Source organism: Oryctolagus cuniculus, chromosome 14 (assembly GCF_051225735.1).
Source record: "Oryctolagus cuniculus isolate XC-2025 breed Fujian yellow rabbit chromosome 14, ASM5122573v1, whole genome shotgun sequence".
Classification (NCBI taxonomy): domain Eukaryota; kingdom Metazoa; phylum Chordata; class Mammalia; order Lagomorpha; family Leporidae; genus Oryctolagus; species Oryctolagus cuniculus.
The window spans coordinates 30,159,144-30,182,422 of record NC_142880.1 but is presented as its reverse complement, the minus strand read 5'-3'; the positions used below and the strand labels follow the sequence as shown (position 1 = coordinate 30,182,422).

Genomic DNA, 23,279 nt, shown 5'->3' with positions numbered 1-23,279 from the left:
GTGAATCAGATATATTTTTATGAAAACAAACAAAAAAGGTGGTGAGCACTCAATTTAAGCCTCCTTTTGTTTTTGTAACAGTTTTACCAACAGTTTTGTATAGTTAATCATAAAACAGAAACAAATATTTTCTTTTTAAAATTCCTGGCAAAATGAATTAGAACATTGGGTACCATTTCATAAGTACTGTGAACTCCATTAAGATTAATACGTGAAATCATTACTGTTTTCTTTTCGTCAGTTTCTGGGTTTATGGTCATGCTCATCATAGTGTAAATGAGGGTTCTAATTCCATGATTCCCGTAGATCGAGAAATGCAAGAATCTTCTGTGACAGTGTGTGTACCTCAGTGGCTCCTAAAAGGGAGGTGTACTGTGTGTCTGGAATACTGTTAAATTTAGGCTCACCATCGATTAAAATGACGTCATTTGCTTATCACTGCGAAATGACTTTGTTCAGAGTAGAATTAAGATTTATAGTGTTTCCCATGTGTGGGGGAATAGTAGAAGGTGCTCAATAGTTTTATTACTTCTTTGCTCCTTTTTAAATTTTATTTATTTATTTGAGAGAGAGAGTTAACAGAGAGAGAGACAGAGAGAAAGGTCTTCCATCCACTGGTTTACTTCCCAAATGACCGCAATGGCCAGAGCTGGGCTGATCCGAAGCCAGGAGCTAGGAGCTTCTTTCTTGTCTCCCATGCAGGTGCAGGGGCCCACATACTTGGGCTGTCTTTCACTGCTTTCCCAGCACAGAGCTGGATCAGAAGAGGAGCAGCCGGGACTTGAACTGGTGTCCATGTGGGATGCCAGCGCTGCAGGCTGAGGCTTAGCCTAGTACACCACAGTGGCAACCCCATTTTTTTTTTTTAAAGGAAAAGTAATACATTAAATAGTTTTATTTAACTCAGAGTCATTAACAATGATCTGTCACCATATTAATAAATTTCTAACCAAGTTCTTAGGTACACTTATATGGGTCCATGTACAGATAATTATGATGGCATAGGGTAAAAGCATGAAATTCAAGTCAATTTTTCTTTTTTGAGTTCTTGTAAGGGCAACTGTTTTGGATCAAAACATCAAATGCTCTTGGGTATTGAATAAGCAGGTGCCCAGAGAGTCAGCTTTTAAGAATCTACATCAGATTAGTCAGTTGTTCTTTGTTAACATTTTTGGTTATATTTCAGCTCTAGAAAAATGTCAGTTCTGGCTGAGTCATGAGTGTACCCTTCCACATGATGCCCTGAGCCTGTTCCTTCACCCTACCAAACCAATGGGCCTAATACGGTAATGTCTCCTTGACATTTGTGAACATGCGCAGGGAAGTGTGCATGGGAGAGGACTTTTGAAAGAGGCAGCTGTACCCTATGAAAGAAAAGAGCAGGGAAGAAGAGAATCATTTCCCCCGAGTCCACGGTGATCTCACTTTATAATTCAGTATATTCTTGGAGGTTACATAAAAAATGGGTTCTTAAAAATCAAAAGTTACTTTCAAAGCATCATGGAAGAGTTGATTTTTTTTTTTTTAAGTCTGAGTTGTATTACTTTGCTGTATAGGTGGTCTTGAGAGACAGGATTTGGGATTTAGGTTGTCTTTTAAACCAACTCCTGCTTTGGGCTCCATCTTGTGATTCCTTCCCTGTATGGAGACTGACACATGGGAGGCCAGCCTGCTAGCACCTTCTGCCTGGGCAGGTAGGAGCTGTGGATCTCCTCCGGAAAATCGCTCAAGGTTCTTTGTGATGTCCCCTCTGCCCCTCTCAGTTTGTCCCTTCTGTTTTGTTTTCCTCCACTTTGGGCTTCATAGGTGGAAGGAGACGTCTCCATCTCAACCGAGAAATTAATGAATGCAGACACCTCTTGGAGAATGCTTGTATTTCCAATGAGGAGCTTGTTGAAACAAATCAATTCCTGTCTGAGGCTGCTCCTCGCAGGCAGCCAGGCTGTCCCCGGGATCCTTGAGTTTTTCTGACTCCTACTGCCAGAATACTGGAGGTTAGCCTCTTGACGCCTCTCTGCTTAAGAACTGTGCTGCTGACTACTTTTAAACTTCGTACATATTCATTATACACACCTTGATGTTAGGAGCATAAATAGAGCATAACAGCCTCTGGCCGGGAAAGGAAACAGAATGTGTCAAGGAACACATCTTTGAATGCATTGAAACCTGAGCAGCACATAGCTGTCAAAGGGCCACTTTCCTGTGGAATAGTCTGGTGCTGATTCAAAGCAGGTTTGACATCATGTGTTTATAGTGATTTAGGTGAGTACCAGATAGGCCCATTACTTGTTTGAAAATTGCAGTGTGTACTTACATAATTATTTTTTTAACATTGTTTTACTCATGAATGTATAAACCTCACGTAGGCCAAAAGATAAAAAAATTAAAATTGATAAGACAGTCCCTAAGAGAACTGGTCAACGATCCTCAGGTTCTCTACGCAGAAATCGAGTGAGTGTTGAGGGAAGAGCTTGTCCAGTAGCAATACAAATGTGTTAGTAGCAACAAATCCAGAGTTACTTGGAAGGGCACTGCAAACTGTGACACTGGCCCCTCCAAGTGTCATGTGTTCGTATTTGGAATGGCTGCGCTCACAGCCACAGCCCCTCACCTTTGAGTCTCTCATATCATTTCATGCAAAGGCAGGTTGCTTTTGTCCTGCTAAATTGGAAGTTAAGATCTGTCAAGGGAAGGAGCTGGCTGGGAGTTTATTTCAACTTTCAAACTTTGTAATTTCATGTCCCTTGTCTCCCTGGCTGATGAATGATTAATGGCTACAATCTCTCCCCCTTTGCAGGCTTTTTTTTTTTTTTTTTCCCACGGCAGAAGGGTAGTCAGGAAGTTTAAATTTTGAATGACTGACTTATTGACACTTTGTATTATTAAAAAGTTAATTCCTCAGACTCTTGTACATCAGTTTAAAAACATCAGCCAGGGACTTCATCTCGGGCAGGCTTAGTACTTTCTCTCCGGGAGAGCATGTTGATTGATCAAATTGAATGTATAGCAGCCCAGGCATTCCTTCAGATGTGAGATGATTGGATTGAGTTACATTTTAATTATTTAGCTTTTATTAACGTGGTAAATAATGTAGAAAAAATTCGAGCTGCACATACTCCAGTGCATTTGATGAATTTAGCCAAACACAGGAGAACAGGCTGGTTCCAGTGCACTGCGTTTCACATGGTGTTTTGAAGGGAGGGGCAGTCTGAGTTCTCATTTCTCCTTGTGAAAGGCTAAATCGTGCCACGGTATTTTACATATTCAGCATATAGCACTTGGTGACGTGCCCACTATTATGAAGGTTGCCATAAAGTAGCATTTTTAACTTCGAACACTTGATAACCCTCTTCAATTTCTCTCTCACTAAACTTCTCATATCATTTGGCTTTGTTTATATTGTTATAAAATGTGATTGGAGTATACCATTTATTTTTTTCTTAAAGAGAACCAAGTCTTACTGATTTGAATGGAATAATGAGCATTATGATAGGTTATAGCAGAAAACTATGAATTTCTTTCCTTAGAAATCCTTATTCTATATGGCCCTTAGTGTTTTAGTAAAATTTCCCAGTGGCCACTTCAGATTGATTTTAGGATAATTGACCTTTTTTGTTTGTTTTAAAAAATAGTTTTATACCAACTGGGCAAATGCAAAAACTCTTTGATGTTAAGTAGTTTTATTTCTAATAGACAATATAAGGCAATGAAAAGCCATGGGAAAAATCCATTGATTAATACAATGCTATCTCCCAGGCGCTGTCTCAAGTAAGTTGAGCCGCTGTCACTGGTGGGAAGAGAGAGTGTGTGTGACTCTCCCCCCTGTCTTCTCTTTGAAGGCCTCTGTCCCCCTGCCGAGGTATGGCCAGGACAGCAGGCAATATTGTGGCACACTCCTCATCCATGGGTTTGGTGATGACACTTCACGTGAGGGCACACGGGGCTTGAGAAGAAAGCTGAGTTCTGATTTGGAAGTCAGTCTCGGAGCTTGGGTTGGCTCCCCGTGGCCCTTGCTGGCCACTCTGGGCAGAAGAGGCCACCACTAGCAAGTTCCAGGTGCTTGGGTGGATGAGGCCTGCTCAGGAGCCATCCGGGGGTCGCCGTCAGTCGATTCGCACTGCAGCCTGGTACAGAGTTAAGACTGCGCTAATCAGTGTTGGAAGACGATCGGTTTTTCTCGTTATAAACTGCTAATTAGTATTGAAAGTCTAACTTGTTTTGTTGAACATCCTCCCTTACTTTCTCTGAGAAAGTGATTTAGACTGTAATCTATTTACTCTCTCTTCACCCTTCTTCCCTCTTGTGAAAATAAAATCTGGAACCCCCTGGGGACTCCCCACTGTTGAGATCGGCTTGGAAGGAGCTTTAAACAGTGGCTGCAAACTGAAGTCAATATTGACTGGGTCTAGGGTTGAGCCCGGCTCAAAGCCTCCTTTTGTTCGTCCCTCGCCAGCACTCCAGAGCGAGCTGGAGTGGGGAGGCCGATGAACAGGGCTCGCAGCTGAACTCGGAAATGAGCCTTGGCCAGGGAAGAGAAGCCGCCTGCCCAGCTGCTCAGGAGCTTCTGCCGCGAACCCGCGAGTACGGGAGGCTGAAGTGCAAACCCGCTGGCCCTCAAGTTCAAGGCGTGCGCTGCTGCACCTTGTGCCCACCTCGGTGGGGCCTGCCGGGCTCTGAGGGCAACCTCCCCTGCCCCGTGGGGATGCTGCCTTCTCCAGGGTACTCGCAGGGGAGCTCAAAGCAAAGAGAAGGGGTAAACCCCGATTTCAGAAGTGTTGCTCCCGCCCTGGTACCTGTTCCGCTGCTGCTGTTAGCCGCGCCTCTGTCAGCTGTCACGTTGGATTAGACACTCTCCTGGGTCTCCTAAGTGCTCTGGCCTCCCTGGGGTACGGGATGGGTGAGAGAGAACCATCTGCCGTCGGAGACGAAAATTCTGAAGTTCTGATGAGGAGGTGCTCGTATTCCTTGAAACATTTCAACTTTTCTTTTTAAAAAGAAAATTAAATCATTTAAATATGGAACAGACTCTCTTGTTTCAAGTGGAGCACTTTGAGTAAAAGCTGCCTGTATTTCTGCCATTTCATTCAAAAACCCAAACAAACAGCTGGCGGACTTATGTTTTAGTGCAAACCATCGCGGTCCATTTACTAACTGGAAAAGTAAACATCCTTAAAAAGGATTTCTCATGTGTCTTGACTGCAAAGTGAGTTTTAATAAATACTCAGTAAAACCAAGAGCATCCTATTTGGAGTGTTATTCTTCTCCACTGATCTTGTAAGCCTCGCTAGAAAGCCATACACTCTGCTATGATGTTTGATGTGAACCCATCTGTGCTAAAGGCTGCATTCAGGCAAATACCGGGACCATTAGAATATTCATTAATTTCCCAGGCAGTCACCAAACCATTCTGTTTTACTCAAGCCTCTAATATATTAGAACAGATAATGTCCCGATACAGCATGGTGTGCTACAGAGAGACAGAACACGTGTGTTGAGCAGTATCAAAAACTACTTCCTGGGAGAAGAGTCATTTAGTCCAGGCCCTGAATAATGGGTATGATTTTAATAGAGAGGGGAGAGTATTAGGAGGATATTCCAGGGACTCTTAGGAATAGTGGCAAAGGCCTGCTGGATGTGGTTGTGTAGATGGATTTGGGAAACGTATGAGAGGTTGTTCATGTAGGGCGAGGGGAATCTGGTGAAAGTGTTGGAAGCATGAGTGGGAAGAGAGGGAAATGGCCACATCACAGGATGTCAGCGCAAGATGCTGTTTTGCCTTTTGTCTTTTCAAAGTGCAGTTTCTGTAAGAGAAGTGTTGTAGCAAAACTGAGAAAGGTACACAGAGAGAGATCCCATCTATTTCCTGTCCCCACCCATACATGAGGCTGCATTGTTAATATTAGGATATTGGGTCATTATAATGTGTTACTGTTTATAGTAGATGGATTAACACGGTTACTAATGTGTATTGTAATAATTTTGCACTATTGCCTATCCCAGCCAGCGGTCAACTGCTTTGTAACTGTGGCTGAATCCTGGTAAATGTTGAAGATCTTCAAAGGAGGCTTGGTTTATCATTGGTTGAGTGGTAGGATAAAAAAAATCAGGGCAATTTTAATATTTCCAGATGAAACGTGGGATGACCCATTATATCTGAAATAGCTGTTTCTAAACCTTTTTTTTTTTCAGTCAACAATCCGTTGTTCACAAAAAATCGTCAGTAGAATCTTAATGTGGAACACAGAGGAAACAAACCTAAAAGCACGGACTAAACATCAGGTGTGTTTGGGAGGGGAGGGGCCAAACTCTGCTCACCTCTTGCCCCGGGCTCCTGAGAGAGCCGAAGAAGAGCCTGGCTGGGTCTCTGAGTCAGATTTTGAAAGCAGCCCCTGTTCCGTCTGGCAGGGTAGAGTGGTGTTGTGGAAGAGGTGCACCTTAGCTTATGTAGGCCATGGAGTCGCTGTGTGCCGCTGTGGGAACTGACTTGAGTCGGTTGTATTTATTGAGCACTTACAGTATACCTAGCACAGTGCCTTACAGACGGGCCAGTCATCATCATTGATTTAACCTGGACAGAAATCCCTGTGAAGGAGGTTTTTTGGTGACCCTTGTAGTACAGGTGAGGAGACCTGAGTTTTTGCCTATTTTATACCAGCCCAAGGTGGCTTGGCCAATAAGTGGCCCTTAACGGATCAGCTAGGCAGTAGTCCAGTGACATCTTCTGTCTAATAGTACTCGGTGAGATGTCCATGGATGACCTTGGGGCAGGATTTCCGAAGAGGGCCAGTGATAAAGAATAAGAGAAGCTATAAGTCCTTATGAAAGGCGTATTAAAAATGCACACTTCTCTTCCTCCTTGTTGAGCATGTGATGGCCTGAGGGAGCAAGCTGCAACTATAGTGCCACAGCAGCCATTAGGATAGGCAGAAGTCCGATGGCTCATGGACTCTGGAGCTATTGTGGGCCATAGGCAAGTGCGATCAAACCACTGGGAAGTTACACGCGGCCCCTCCCACCCCCACCCCCACCGCCGTGCACCCCTAAGCCTGCTTCCTAGGAGCTGGCCAGACTTCCAGGTCCTGGCTATGCCTTGAATAAATGTTCCAGAATTTGGCAGTCATACAATCAAAAACAGTCCCCATACATTTAAGCAGTTGCTACTGGTTAGTATATTAACACTATAGATTTTCTTAACCATTTAAATGTAGAGTTTGCCTACTCTACTCTACCATAAACACACTTGAAGCAAGAAATAATAGTTGTTTTTTTTGAAGTGACAGGGAACAGCATCTGGATGCTTGAATTGATTTTATGTTCTTTTATGTCCCAGATAACTCCACCCCACCTTTTTTTTTTTCCATTCCTATTGTTTCCTTTTCAGACATTTTTTGCCCCATAGCTAAACAGCCAGTAAATTATTCCTGATCAGTTTCAAAGGCTGAAGACTCCCAACAGGATGTGAGTGGATGAAGTTCCCACCTCATCCCCAGAGACAAGGCAAAGAGGAGGAAGAAAGAGACTTGGCACCTTATCCATTGCATCTGCCTGCTTTGCCAGACGGTCTTGAATGTTCTTGCATCCTGGGCCTGGGGATGTAGGCACTCCATCCGTCATGCCTGTTCTCTGAGCTCCTGCAGTGGAAGGCCTGAGCCCAGCTTCCAAGAGAGTCACTCTGTAGCCTGGACTGTGAATTGAAGTCTTTGCATGTGCTCCATGCCCCTTATAAGATTCTTGAGACCAAAGAAGGTGGATCACAAGCAAAAACACGGTGCACAGGGTTAGCCTGGGACAGACATGAGCTCCCAGTCGGCTCTGGGTGCACTTGGCTGCTTGCTGTTCCCAAACCTTTCCGTGTGTCGTCTCCCTCATCCACAGCATGTTTGTCTGAAAGACTTACTGTGATTAGATGAGGTATATGAGTGTACTACGAAAATTCATGGGAAACAGTATTAAAAGCATAAATTAATTTTGTTGCAGAAAATATTTTTTTGTAATATGTGGAAAACGTGTATTGTGAAAAAAAAAATGTCCATGGACTTAAATTTTTTTTGCACCAAAATAAACTTGTCCCTTTTTTTAAAATTATTTACTTATATATTTACTTAAAAAACAGAGAAAGTGTGGGGCGAGGGGCGAGCGATTGAGCTAGCCAGCCAGCACTCACCTCTGGTTCACTTTCCAAGCGGCTGTCTCCTTCGGAGCAGAGCCTCGCTGGGGCCATGTGAAGCCAGCAGCTGGGAACTCAATCCAGGTCTCCCGTGTGGGATGGCAGGAAGCCGGCTACTCGAGCCATCAACTGCTGCTTCCCAGGGTGCTCATAAGCAGGAAGCGTCATACTTTTAATTCCAGTTTTTTCTATGACATTTTGGAGTGCCCTCATATTATTACATAGAAAGCTTAGAACGATGCCTGGCACATCTGACCAATGCAGATTAGCTATTAATGATACTCTTGAATGCATTCCTGAAGTTTTCATTACCCCCCTTTTTTTGAACAAAAATTCTTACAGTAAATCACAGATAGGTCAATGAGAGAGTATAGTCTAACTTTGGGGCCAGGGGACCAGGGTTCAGATGTTGCTGCTTTTCTCCAATCTTCAGTTTTTACTTCTGCAAAATAAGGAAGAGGGCAAATGTGTGAAGTGCCTGGCGTGCACTGTTCACTCTGTGACATCTGGGTGTTCCTGTTATTTTAATTCATTAATTTGGAGCATCAATCATTTGAGTATTAACCTATAAGATATATTGTCTGTTCATAAATTTTCTGTCTCTGTTTCATTTTCTTGCCTGCCTATTCCCAAATGTTTTGATAACCTAGCTGAACTCATGTGCTCGTTGTGTGAAAATTCTCCTTTCTGATTTTGTCAGTTTGCAGGATGAAGTATTAGCTTTTTAACAACCACCAGGTGCAGGAGTCAGCTGAAGGGGGTACCACTTTTTCTTTTCTACCAGCGAGATGTTTGACCCTGAGCAGGTCATCAGATGCGCACTCCTTTTCATCTTTACAAGGGGATTGAGCCAGTTGCTGTCTTAGGCGAGAGCTGCAGTGTGGTGAGGCCTTGACCTTGTGTGACCTTGGCCGAGTCACTTAACCTTGGTCGAGTTGAGTTTCTTCATCTGTGAAATGAGGGGGGTGGTTGTCCTTGGAGGTCATTTTTGGCTTCAGAAATCTCTCGACTTTGTTCACTTTCTTGCTTGGAGCATATCATTTCTGTATTAGGAGGTACAATGCAGAGGAATAGCTTCACTTACATCTACAATGTGGACAAACTTGTAAAGAGAAATAGCTTGTTGTTTTTACATATAAGATTCTAAGGATATTTTTAACGTTTTTTTTTTTTTTCCTTCTGTTTACTTCCAAACATGACTTTAAGGATTTATCTCTGGAAAGCCAGACTGGAGTTACATTGATTGGTAAGAAAAATAATGTAGGACCTGTGTTCAGCTCCCCACATTATTCTACCGTCCTTTTTGAAGTCACTGAGTTAAATCCCACCTAGGGGTCTCAAGTGCACTGTATCTGACTCAACTCTCAGCTTAGGGCTAAAAAGTAATAATAATTTTTTTTTTTAAATTAAAGTGCTTCAAAAGAAGAACATAGAATACAGAAAAAAATTCAATTCACGGCTATAAAATCTGAAAGTTGATTTACTGAAGCTAATGTTCATTTGCCTTTACTTTGCTGTTGTGAGGAGATAAGATGTAGAATAAGAAAAATTAAAAGTTAGGTAAATGGGTAAGTGTTGGAGTTCAGCATGCACTGGTATGATATATTATAGTTACACCAATCTGACTCCACTGTCACACTCTTTTATCCCAATTATTGATACAGCTCATCTAATTCTGCACATTGCTTTTCCAAATAGGATTATTTAAAGTATATAAAGAATTATAGTAAACTTTATCATGAAATGGATGTTTCAGAAATTGCTTTAATAATCAGTGAAAACATGGGTGAACCAGACCTACCCAATCTCTCAGTTCCAAGGTGATAATTTTCTATGCAAGAAAGAACGATTTGGGCAGAAAATCAATTAACTTCTGTGAAACGTATTTGCATGGACATGATGGTCAGTGTAGAGATAGGTATGTAAACAGTGACGGCTAATCATTGCCTAGATCACCTGCTCTGTGCCTTCCTTGCCTTCTTTTAAAGCTCGTTTATTTGGAGATGTCTGGCTGACCTCAGGTTCTATTTTTCTAGGCAGTTTTAGTCAAATCATTCCTAATCAGTTGCATGTGCAGATTGGGCTTGACTCACCCCACTTCCTGTGGCCGTGCGGGTGTTCAGGGGACTAACCACAGTCCCGGAACCCCAAGATGTGTCTTCCTCAGAGGTGAGAGCTTGTTCTCATCCGGGTCAATTGATTTGTGGAGCAGCAGCGTTACCAACAGCAGACTGTCTTTGCTTGTGCGTTTCTGCGTTCAGTCGTTTGTTGGACATGAACTTCATGGTTTTCATTTCCTTGTTATCTATGAAAAGCTAGCTGCCTAGACTTGAGAATCCAAGTTTAACTTTCTGGAAGCTGTTTTTCCTCCACTGCTTTATAATTCTGTAATTTGATTTTTTAGTTGTCAGAACAAATATTAAAGTAAGCTTATTTTACTGATATTTATTTCCCATTACCGATACAGTAATTCTCATTGAAAGGTATTCTTTTAAAATGATCTCATAATATTAACAATATTAATTATAGCACTGTGATTTTAAAGTATATTTCTCTTTTACAGAAACAGTTACTATTAACCTATTGTAAATAATCGTACCCATAATATAATTGTGAGATGCTGAAGAAAGTGTATATAATAGCCATGTATTTACACTGAAACATTTAGATTTCTGGTTTCTAAGTTTACAGATTGAATAAGATAGAAATGTGTTGATATTAGTTAAGATGCAAAATAAATCATTTTATTTCAATAGATAAATATACTGCTTTCTCCATTATTTTATCTACTAAATGTCATTTGCTTGTGTTTTATATTTTTATCTGGGTGACAACATCACAAAGTCCATAATTTGTATTATAAGGGCCTTAAGCATGTCATAACTCTCTTTTTAAAAGTTTATATATTTGTAAATGTATTTGTATTTATTTGAAAGGCAGAAAGATAGAACCAGATAGAGAGATATCTTCCTTCTGCTGGTTTACTTCCAAGTGCCACAATAGCTGGATTTGGGCCAGGCCAAAACCAGGAACCCAGATCCCAGTCTGGGTCTCCCACATGGGTGGCAGGGATCCAAGTAATTGAGTCATTACCTGTTGCCTCCTATGATGTACATTAGTAGGAAGCTGGGATTGGGAGCAGAGCCAGGACTCAAACCCAGGCACTCAGATATGGGCAGTGAGTGTCCCAGGTGGTGCCTAATCACCATCCCAAGTGCCTGCCTCTTATGTCCTATTGAAACATGCTTGCTAATTTCCCCCCAGTGGGCTGGTGATCATATTCAAAAATCCGTATTCCAGTAGAATTTACATAATAAAATTCTATTTCTGGAGGACTTGGAGAAATGATCCTGAATGTCATTATGGTATACCAAAAAAAAAAAAAAAAAAATCCTAAATGAAGGTTTTTCAGTATTTTTTTTAAATCAAGGAAATTTTGTCTTCAGAACCACTTTCCGTGGCAGTAGCCACTGGAAGCAAAGCAGAGGTGCCTCCCACGTTAAATATTTGTTGGAAGCAGTTTACCCATCCCTCAGCAGACCATGCGTGAAGCATCAGTGCTGCCCAGGGAGGCTCAGGGTCTCAGTAGAGAGCTAACGGGAAGAACCAGTGCCAGCCTGTTTGACCAGGGCCCTCTCCATGACCTTTTGGATCCTTCAGTGGTAACCTCACCTCACTGAAGCCGTCAGCACCTGAGGCTTACCAGCTGCTGGGCGTCAGGCGTATGACTTGTTAATGACTTGTAGTTACAGTACTTTCACACAGTACTTGGCACACACAGTAGGCACCGTGTGAGGATGATGATGCTTTGAAACATGTCTGGTTTTTATTGTGTAAACTTCAGGTGTTTTGATATACACATGCAAAAGCAAGGGAACTTTGAAAGGTTTATAGGAGATGGATTAGCAAATAAGTTTATTTTGGTGCAAAAAAATCTTGAAATCTGTATGCTGTGGGGCTCTTCAGAAAGTTCATGGAAATGCACATTATGAAAAACTGCATGGGTTTCAACTGTTTTGCATAAAGTAAACTTAATTTTAAAACTTTCCACAAACTTTTTTTTTAAACACAAGCTTATTTTTTTTTTTTATAGGCAGAGTTACAGAGAGAGAGAGAGAGAGAGAGAGAGAGAGATATTACCTACCCTACCCTGGTTCACTCCCCAAATGTTTGCAACGGCCAGAGCTGAGCTGATCAGAAGCCAGGAGCCAGGGGCTTCTGCCAGGTCTTCCACGCGGGTGCAGGGGCCCAAGGACTTGGGCCATCTTTCACTGCTTTCCCAGGCCATAGCGGAGAGCTAGATTGGAAGTGGAGCAGCCAGGATGCGAACCGGCACTCATATGAGATGTCGGTACTGAAGGTGGCAGCTTTACCCTCTGCGCCACAGTGCTGGCCCCTCCACAAACTTTTGGAAGTCCAATCATACATATTGTGAAATGATTATTGCCCTCAAGTAAGTGAGCACATCCAGTCTACTCTTAGCAAATCTTGAAACTGCACAATAGGCACTGTTCTCATGCTTGCTATTAAATCCCTAGACCTAGTCATTCTGGATAACTGCAACTTTGTATCCTCATCTTTGATAATGGTTGTTCCCATTCAGTATCCGTTGAGATTGTGTTTGCCTTTCATTCCATAGAAAAGGAGCCATGCTTTCCTTAACCATTTTGTATTTGCTAATTGGAAGCCACAGCCTAACCTGTGATTAGTCTTCACTGTAGAAGTGTAAATGCTTCCTGACTGCGTCAATTTTCTCAGCTGCTTGGTTTGGTCTCAGCGTCTTAGGTACTTGAAAAGATGGATTGATGATGGCAAACCAGGTGACGGGCGTCAGGCCACAGGGAATGTGTGGTCTGATGAGCTTGGTGCTCTTCGTGTTACGGAATTCTCCACATTTTTCTAGAGAAAACAGTAGTAACTAAAGACCTCATCTGGTCAAGGTTTAGAATGAGCCTTTTATGGTGGTGGTTTCTGTTTTAGCAGTCTTTAAATCAACAGCTGCATCTGCAGAAATGCCCACACTTTTGAACAGGTGGGGATACATTGACAAGACTTGCTGACCCCAGTTATATGTAATGTCTGTAGGGTATGAGTCGAGTAAAAATGACTCATACCCCCTAAAAAGACCCTTCTGAAATGACATTGAGACAAATAGGTTTATTTGGTCTGGTGTTTTGGAGTAAGTATAGTAATAGAACCAGACAGAATATTAAATCTGATTCGGAGTAGAGAGATAAATTGATTAAAATCGTACTACAAAGACTCTGTTACACAAAGATTGGACAGAAATAAATTATTAACATATGAATAGGAATGCTACTGAGAGACACTTTTAAACAAAATATCATGAATGGTAGTACAAATTTAATTCAGGCAGCTGGGAGAGATACTTTGGGTAAAATACAAATGAACTGTTTAGTGTTATGCAAATTCAAAGGTAGCCAGGAAAATCTTTCAGCTCCTTCGAGGCACCTTGACTCATCTTTCTGGCCCTTCGTTTGCAGCTTTTCCTATAAGAGACATTTTGTTCCTGGATGAATTTAACTTATGCCTAAACAGTGGAAAACATTGCAAGTCATGATATCATATAGCTGAGGTTTTTTTTTTTTTCCCTCTTTAAAATAAGCAAAGTCATTTACAATTTGTGGAGGAAATGACTGACTCTTGATCATGCATCCCTCAGGTACTAACTAGGTAATTAACGTATTTTCCGAAGACAAACACTGGGCAGGAAAAAGTAACTGGATTTACCTGCTTGTATGGCCCGAGAGCAGACTGTGTACATTTCTGTTTCCATAGGAGACTTCTGTGGCTAAAATTCCTTGTCTCTTTAGTGCAACCTCAATTCCTATAGATCATGTTTTGTTCACTCATTTGAACAAAACACTTTTTGCAGTTGAGCGAAATGTTCTCCTTGGAGTTGTGTTCTAAATAATGTTTCCATTTCTCTCCCCTTTCGTAAGTAAGCCCAAGAGCGTTTCTGAAGGTACAAGGTGCCCAGTGGCAATATTAGTGTTTGAGGGACCAGTCCAGGTGACTGTCTCCAGTGGAGGGTGACAACGGCGGATTTCAGAAGTCACCCCCTCCCTGTCCCCAGCGGAGGAACCTCTGCCTGTGTCTTTAAGCTGGCATCGCCACTTCTAAAGAATCCACAGCAAACTGCCGCATTTTTATTAATCAGCTTAACTTAATGAGATGAAAAGACCTCAAAAGAATGGGGAAGGGAGAGGCAGACACTAAGAGCTACTCTTATTCTTGTCCATGAAAAAGAAAGCCGTTTTCCTCCCTAAATTTTTAGGGAAGACACATTCAGTTGTTTCCAAGTAACTCATCTGGCCAGTCTTTCCAATTTTCACACACTCACAGACTTTGTCTAACCTTGTGCTGCTTTTTATTATTATTATTATTTAAAGAAAGTAGACAGCCATAAAGAAGAATTAATGAGAGTTGAGCTGGGAGTACCTTTGGGACAGGAGGCAGGAACGCTTAAGCCGATAAAACATGACTCTTGGTGGAGGGGGTTCTGTTTGGATAACTCGCCCTTGTCTAAATTCCTCTCTCTTCCCGGCCCGCCTGCTTGCCCTGTGACGACCCCCTCTTGTCAAGCCTACTTCATAAACGGTAGCAGCTGGACATCTTTCAGTGGCATTCGGGGATTACTTCCCTTTGGGGTTTTAAGAAGCCCTGATGCTAGAAACACAGGGATGGCGCCTCTGGAGACAATCACCACCACGCAGCCTGGGACTGTGGGACCCAGATGGTTGGATCCAGGCAGCACCCCAGGATGTTACCCAGGATGGGGTAGCACCAAGGCTGGACGACAGAAGCCCGAAGGGTTAGCTCAGCTCAGCTCAGCTCAGGACACGGTCAACAGAGAGATGGTTTTCTGAGCCCTGCATAAAGATTGCTTCCAAGGCATCTCTGCCGGCATGATCTGTCCACCCTTTCGTGGCTGGATTTGAATCTCTGACCAGCCAGAATGTCTGCCCACTGCAGTTATGTAGTCCGGGGCTTATCAGAACCCCGTGGTAGGGACCCCTCCTCCACAGCAGGGACCCTGGCATAGCAAAATGCTGACTTAATTACTAAGTGTGCTCAGGTATTAATGAAAGGGACTAAGCCTGTAGGAAGTCACGTGACTCTGGGTGCACTGATGTTACAAGAGACATGTGTTGCTGCCCCCACCCCACTTTTGAGGGTCTCCTAGTAGTTTTCTTATGTTTTCTAGTTGTTTATCCCAATGTGTGGCGACTGAGAGTTCTGAGTGGATTAGGAAAACCCTATAAAAGATGGCATCGCATGGGGTCTTTAGGATCATCTAGATTGGAGTTTTCTTCCCAGGTGGGGAAAATAGAAGACAAAATGACGTTTTAGATGTCACACAGGTCTCTTTGCTCCTCCCCACCCCCGGCCCCTGTGGCATTCTTTGTTTGAAGTGCTCCTTGCATCCCATGTTAGATTACCTGCGTTCACATCCTGGCCCCACTTTCAATTCCAGCTTCCTGGTGGTGTGCACACGGGGAGGCAGCAGGTGATGGCTCGTGTTCTTGGGTCCTGTTTCACACACACATGGGATATCTGGAATGAGTTCCAGGCTCCTGGCTTCAGCCTGGTCCTATCCCAGTTGTTGTAGGCATTTGGGAAATGAACCAACAGATGGAAGATCTGTCTCTGTTTCTGCCTTTCAAATTAAAATAAATAAGAAAATAAAGTGGTCCCTGAATGGACTCCTAAAATATCCTAGTGTGCCAAGAGCTTCCTTTATTTATTTATTTTGAAGATTTATTTTATTTACTTGAAGGAGTTACAGAGAGAGGTAGAGATAGAGGTCTTCCATCGCTGGTTGACTCCCCAAATGGCTGCAACGGTCAGAGCTGCACCGATCCGAAGTCCTGAACCAGGAGCTTCTTCCAGGTCTCCAGGCGGGTCCAGGGGCCCAAGGACTTGGCCATCTTCTACTGCTTTCCTAGCCCATAGCAGAGAGCTGGATTGGAAGTGGAGCAGCCGGGACACGAATTGGCACCCGTGTAGGATGCTGGCACTGCAGGTGGTGCTTTAACCCGCTGCACCACAGTGCCGGCCCCAAGAGCTTCCTTTAAAAGCCATGTCCATGCCCCAATCCCTTTTCCTTTCCATTTTGCTAACACGTTACTTTTCCTTCTCGCTCTGTAACCTGTTGGCATCAAGTCATCCAGGAGAGCGAAAGCACCTGGATTTCACAGAAGGTTGTTAACTGCCTGATGAGATGTAGATCTCCTGCTGTCTGGGACTTTATTGGAGTTCACAGAGGTCCCGGCTCTGGAGCTGCTGCCTTAGAGGGTTGGAACCATGCCCCCCCCCCCCTTTTTTTTTTCAAGTAAAATTGGTGCTTGTTTCTATCCAAACAGTGATCTTTTAAAAAAAGATTTTGTTGAATTATTTGAAAGTCAGAGTTACAAAGAGAGAGGTCTTCCATCCACTGGTTTCCTTCCCAACTGGCTGCAATGGCCGGAGCTATGCTGATTCGAAGCCAGGAGCCAGGAGCTTCTTTCAGGTCTCCCACATGGGTGCAGGGGCCCAAGGACTTGGGCCATCTTCTGCTGCTTTCCCAGGCCATAGCAGAGAGTGGGATCGGAGGAGGAGCAGCCAGGACTTGAACTGGCACCCATATGGGATGCTGGCATGGCAAGTAGCAGATTTACCTGCTACGCCACAGCGCTGGTCCCCAAACAATGATGTTTGATGTTTGTAAACAATGCAGAATGGCTAAAGCAAGCTATTTAACATGTGCCTTGCCTCACCTGCCTATTTTTTTGAGATGCGCATCAGGAATACACGGTATCAACTTGCATGCCAGGCATGATACACAGTTGGTTTCCCAAACTTCTCTGAACTGAAATTTTCTATCTTTGGACCAGCTCTTCCCCAATCCCTCTACTGTAACACAAATGGGTAGATTGTCCCATGGAGTAGACTTCTGGACACAGGAAATCAGACTGGTAAGGATTTTTTCTAAGTCACTGAGTGATGATGATAGAAGGGGACTCTCCTAGTGCTATCTGTTTGGGTCAGGCCCACTCCACTGAGTTCCCACGGAATCCCGTTCATGGCTTTCAGCTAGTGTCCTGCTCTGATGTTTTCAGCTGGGGAAGATGAGAGTGGGGGCAGTTTTAGACTAGTCACTGGGTTGAGTGTGGGCTCAGTGTGGAGCTGGAATATTAGGAAACAGCTGTTCTTTGTCTGGGTGGACAGTCATTGATTTTTAAGTACTTGGGCCTCCTGATGGCATAAAAACCCATTTGTGCCTCTTTAGATTAAGGTTAATTTTTGTGGTAGTGAGTGCAGATGCAATGAACAGATGCTGCACCTTGCTTTGTCTTTTATACACACTCTTTATACTTTAAAATTCAGAGTAATTAAAAATTAAATGCATCGTTAGGTCACAAAAAGAAGAGCATAATCCTTACATAGAATGCATTGCCCTAAATAAAACCATAACCCCGGTAAGCCATAGGCGTTGGTATCATAATAAAGTTTCAGTAAAGGTGAACTCTGCACTATTGATTAAGGTTTTTGTTTTCTCCCTCTGTAGTTCCTAGCGTACTATGCTCTTGTAGAGTTTATTTGTGAAACTGTAATGGCTTTAATCAGGTAATTAGAAGGGTTGGAAATTGATATTTATTATTTCCAACACAATGAAAATAGTTTTCAAATTCTGTGTGAACTTCAATTTAGTTAAGTGTACATTTTACTTATTTATATAGAAGGAAGTATAAATAGGATGCTAAAACTTAAACTTAGAAATAAAAAATCTGTGGAAAAATGGATTTAAAAGGTAAATTTTTGGGGGTGCAGAATTTTTTTTGAAATTCAATATAGTTATTTCATAATATGCATTTCTGTGAACTTTTGAAGAATCCTTGTATGCACAGATTTCACTTTCTTTTTGACACTCAAATGTATCTTTTTTTGAAAGATTTATTTATTTATTTAAAAGGCAGAATTACAAGGAGAAAGAGAGAGAGAGAGAGGGAGAAAGATCTCATTACAAAGAGAGAGAGGAGAGACAGAGACAGAGGGAAGTCTTCTATCTGCTGGTTCACCCCAGATGGCTGCAATGGCCAGGCCAAAGCCAGAAGTCAGGAGTTTCATCCGGGTCTCCTGGGTGGGTGGCAGGGGACCTCGCACTTGGGCCATTTCCCGTTCCTTTCCTAGGCACATTAGCAGGGAGCTGGTTGGGAAGTGGAACAGCTGGGAAGTGGAACGGCACCCATTTGGGATGTTGGCATAGAGGGTGGAGGCTTGGGGCCAGCGCCCTGGCTTGCTTGGTTAATCCTCCGTCTACGGCACCGGTATCCCATATGGGCACCGGCCGGGTACTAGTCCCGGTTGCTCCTCTTCCAGTCCAGCTCTCTGCTGTAGCCCGGGAGGGCAGTGGAGGATGGCCCAAGTGCTTGCACGCCTGTACATGCGTCGGAGACCAGGAAGAAGTACCTGGCTCCTGGCTTCGGATTGGGGTAGCTCTGGCCGTAGTGGCCATTTCAGGGGTGAAGCAATGGAAGGAAGACCTTTCTCTCTGTCTTTCTCTCTCACTGTCTAACTCTATCTGTCAAAAAAAAAAAAAAAAAAAGGTGGAGGCTTTACCTACCCACTGTGCCACAATGCTGCCCTCAAATAAACCTATCTGTTGATTCCACTTTCCACAACCTTTTTGTCTTCCTCTCCTGTGAGGGAAGTGGTTGTGGTGAGGTCAGTTCTGTTGTCTTTTCTAGGGAAAGAAGGGACACCAGGTCGTGGGACATTTGTGCCTCACCTCGCGTGTGGCCGTGCTGGTATTTGTCTCACCAGGTCTTTGCATGGTGGTTGCCTCTGGGGTTAGGAAATCATCTGTAGCTCGGAGCTGCCATGCTGCGAGACCAGCTCACCTGCAGATAATGTTTCATTAGCCTCTTTGAAATGGACAGGGCTGGCCGCTCTGTATGTTCCTATGCTGCAGCCCAGTGATGGTGAACGAAGTGTGTTTTCTGCTGTCTCGTTCCGGGTCACTTTCAGTTCGGATTCTCCCCTCAGGCCCTATTAAAAGAACAACCAGTTAAGCAAACTGTATTTCCAGATCAGGAAGACGGGCTGTGGCAGTTGCTGTCACTAAGTCACACTGGTTTTGTTCTAATTATGAACATGCTCTCACTGGAGGAGCAGCATCACCTTACAGAACCATGTGCTCATCATTGTGCGGCTCATGTTGGGAGATTTTTATCTGCGCTTTTATCCTGTGCTTGGCTATTAACGAAATGATTGCACCCAGCCCTTTTCTCTCTCGGTATGGTAACTATTTTTCTCAGATTGCTGGAAGCAGACTGTGGGATACTGAAAACTGCCTGTCGATGTTGTTACAGAGATTCCATTGATACTGTTGGAGAGATCCTGTCCTCAAAATGCTCTCTGTCACCCACCTGACCCCTGCTTTCCCATCCTGTCCCACGGTAGTTCAATGGCAGATCCCCCTGCCCCTAAAGTTTGCATTACAACATGTTGGGGAGATGCTAGCTAAAGAAATGGCATCAGGGGGCTAGTGCTGTGGTGTAGCGGGTAAACCAATATGCCTGCAGCTCTGACATCCCATCTAGGTGCTGGTTCAAGTCCTGGCTGCTCCACTTCTGATCCAGCTTCCTGCCAATGCTCTTGGGAAACCAGCGGACAATGGTCCAAGTCCTTGGGCCCCTGCACACACATGAGAGACCTGGAAGAAGCTCCTGGCTCCTGGCTTCAGATTGGCCCAGCCTTGGTGTTGTGGCCATCTGGGGAGTGAACCAGCTGTTAGAAGACCTCTCTCTCTTGCTTTTTCTGTCTCTCCTTCTCTATATAATTCTGCCTTTCAAATAAATAAATAAATCTTTTAAAAAAAATAAGAAATGGCATTAAGTCTGAGCCTCTGAGTGCCTTTAATATATGAATAACTACTCTTGGGCCAGGGTGGTGAGGAATCTACTTATTTGTTGCATATCCCAAACCTGCTGACCATTTAAAAATATGGACTTATTGTTGCTTATTGCCAGACATCTGTGTTGTCTTCAGTTTTCATCAACATAAGTGACACATAAGTAACTTAAAAAGCATGTTTTTCTCACATTTTGTTTTTTTTTTATTCTGTAGATTAGAGTGAGTGGATTGTAGGGTGCAATAGGATTCACACCATAAAATTCTTGGTGATACCGTCAGATTGCTTTATAGTTTCATTACACTCTGACCAGCACTGGGGATTCTCTTTCCCCCACGATCTCATTTAACAAACAAGAAAGAACTGCTTTCCTCCACGTTTCTTTGATAATGAGTAAGAGAAATGAGATGCTTGTTTATGTGTTCCCTGTTGATCAAGGCACTGATAATTGGTAAAGCTTGCTCCTGGTAACCTGTGCTATGAGAACAGAAATACTGCTACTGGCACCCACTCTGCTGAGTCGAGTCCTGCGCTGAGCAAGTGTGAGACTTGCTTGCGTGCTCTGCTTCAAAGCCTTAGAATAAAACATGTCCTAGGTCTTACTCCATGCTCATCTCCTCTCAAGCTGTGTGTGTGTTTGTGGATGTATTATTTGCATGGTGACCCAAGACGTTAGCACTGTTCCTGCCATCTTTTTTTTTTTTGTGATGAACAGACCGAAGCGGAGTGAGATGACATATACTGGCGGAAGTTAAGCCTTCGGTACTGGCACACACTGGCAGTTGGATCCAGAGTCAGTGCTCTTGTCCATTTCTCCTCATGCCCCCGCTACGACCCTGTTTAAAAACAAGTTACCGCTTCTCCACCTTTCCCCTGCCATGCGCAAAGCAGTTGCATTCTAGGAAATGTGAATTCTAACCTCATACCTTAAGATTCTAATTTCTGCAGGTTGTTGTGTGTAAGAATGGAGGATGGAGAAAACACACTGTGTTTTCAGTGGAGCTCCTCTGGGGAGTGGGTGTTGTCTGGTGGCCCCACGTGGGAGTACCTGGCTTCAGCTCCCAATGCTGGCTCCGGACTCCAACTTCCTGCTGGTGCAGACCCTGGGAGGCAGCAGGCAATGGCTCCGGTGATTGGGTTCCTGTCGCCCATGTGTGAGATCTGGATTGTGTTCTGGGCTCCCAGCTTTGGCCCTGGGCTGCTTTGGCTGATGCAGGCATTTGTGGGCCTGAGCCAGGGGATGGAAGTTCTCTTTCTGTATCTCTGCCACTCATGTAAATAAAAAGATAAGAAAAAATTTATATGAAACACCTTTACAGTTGAAACATTTGAATTCTTACTACCATTAGTGGCATCTATGTTCTTCTATAATTCTATCCATTTTACCACATCTAAGTGTCTTGCACCCCTATTTTCTGAAATATTTTCATTACTCTTTAACAAGTAGACATTGTATATGTTTATAGTGTACCGTCTGATGTTTGGATATATGTATACATTGTGGAATGGCTGAATTGAGTTATTTAACACCTGTCTCAGCACGAGTATTTACTTTTTCTTGGTCAGTAAGAATCCATACAATCTACTCTTGGAAGTTTTTGTGTATAGTGTCCTATGACTAACTGTAGTCACCATGCATCACTTCTCACTGCCTGCACCCCCAGCCTCTGCTAACCACCGTTTTACTCTGTCTTCCTGTAAGTTCCACTTTTTTGTACTCTGCATGTTAGATTCTGAGGTGTGTGTGTGTGTGTGTGTGTGTGTTTTGCCAGGCAGAGTTAGTGAGAGCGACAGAGAGAGACTTATAGACAGTGAGAGAGAGAGAGAAAGGTCTTCCTTCCATTGGTTCACCCCTCATATGGCCGCTATTGCCGGCGCGCTGCGCCAATCCGAAACCAGGAGCCAGGTGCTTCTCCTGGTTTCCCATGCAGGTGCAGGGCCCAAGCGTCTGGGCCATCCTCCACTGCCTTCCTGGGCCACAGCAGAGAGCTGGCCTGGAAGAGGAGCAACTGGGACAGAATCCAGCGCCCCGACCGGGACTAGAACCCAGGGTGCCAGCGCCGCAGTGAGCCAAAGCACCGGCCATTGTGTGTTTGTTAAGATCTCTGGTCGCAATTGGAAAACAGAAGCCATTAAGTTTGATTTTCTGATTAAGAATAGTTGAGTTGCAAAAGTGACCTAAAAAAGTAAACTGCTAGCTTAGGTTCTTTTTTTTTTCTCTCTCTAGAGGCTTTGTAATTTTACACTAATTATGAGTGCATCATGAGAAGATATTCTGAAAAGTTCATCAAAAAGACATAACTGGGAAAATACAAAAACTATGGATGCATTTTGAAAATGTTTTAACCAAAATAAACTTACCTTTTCATTCCATTTCTCCATGAACTTTTTGAAGTATCCTTGTATATCTTCATGTGTTACACACACACACACACACACACATCTACTTTCCTTGTTAAGGCAAGTATATGTCATGTTATTGCATTTACCAAAAAAGAATGTCACCACTTTACTGCCTCTCCCCTGCCATTTGCAAAGGAGGAATATTCTGGAAATGTGAATTACAACCTCATATCTAAATCCCAATTTATGTGGGTTATAAATATACATATATGTCTCTCTTCAATTTTGAAGGTTTTCAACTAAAAATAGCTTGTTCTTCATCTATATTTTTTAATTCAGTAACTCATACTTGAATAGCAAAAAAGAAAAAGGATGAAAAAAAGTGCCTCACTGCTCTGTGTGAGTATTTGGTCTTGAACCTTTCTAATAATATGCTTTCTCCCTCTGAAGCATTATTCATCTCCTGTTAGCGCTCTCCCATGAACTGAGAGTTAGGTCTGTGATTTTCTTGACAGATGCTAGAAGCAGGCTGGAGCCACAGGACTTCTCTTGTCATTCTAAATATCGCAGATTGAAAGGACTTACTTTAACCAAAAAATCTTTTTGGGGTGTAAAGAGTCCAGAGGATATGGCTATAATTGTATTTTTTTCCCAGACTTTTTATTCTCCTTAAAATTCTGTAGGGATTTTATTTTTTGGTTAGGGTTTATCTAGAAAAAAGTGACCAATAATGACCCCGTTTACTCTGTTGGCTTTACAGAAGAAATTTAAGCCTCTCTCACAGAACGCAGGGCTAGAATCTTTGCTTCGTTCAGCATTTAGGTATTTGTCGTGGTCATTATTGGCCTGAGT

General features: G+C 43.2%; 1 protein-coding gene across 2 annotated transcripts in view; it reads left to right on the top strand.

Annotated features, from left to right (window-relative positions):
* EFNA5 (ephrin A5) overlaps nt 1–23,279 on the top strand; it is a 308,508-nt gene that overhangs the window by 13,623 nt on the left and 271,606 nt on the right. The window lies entirely within an intron of this gene.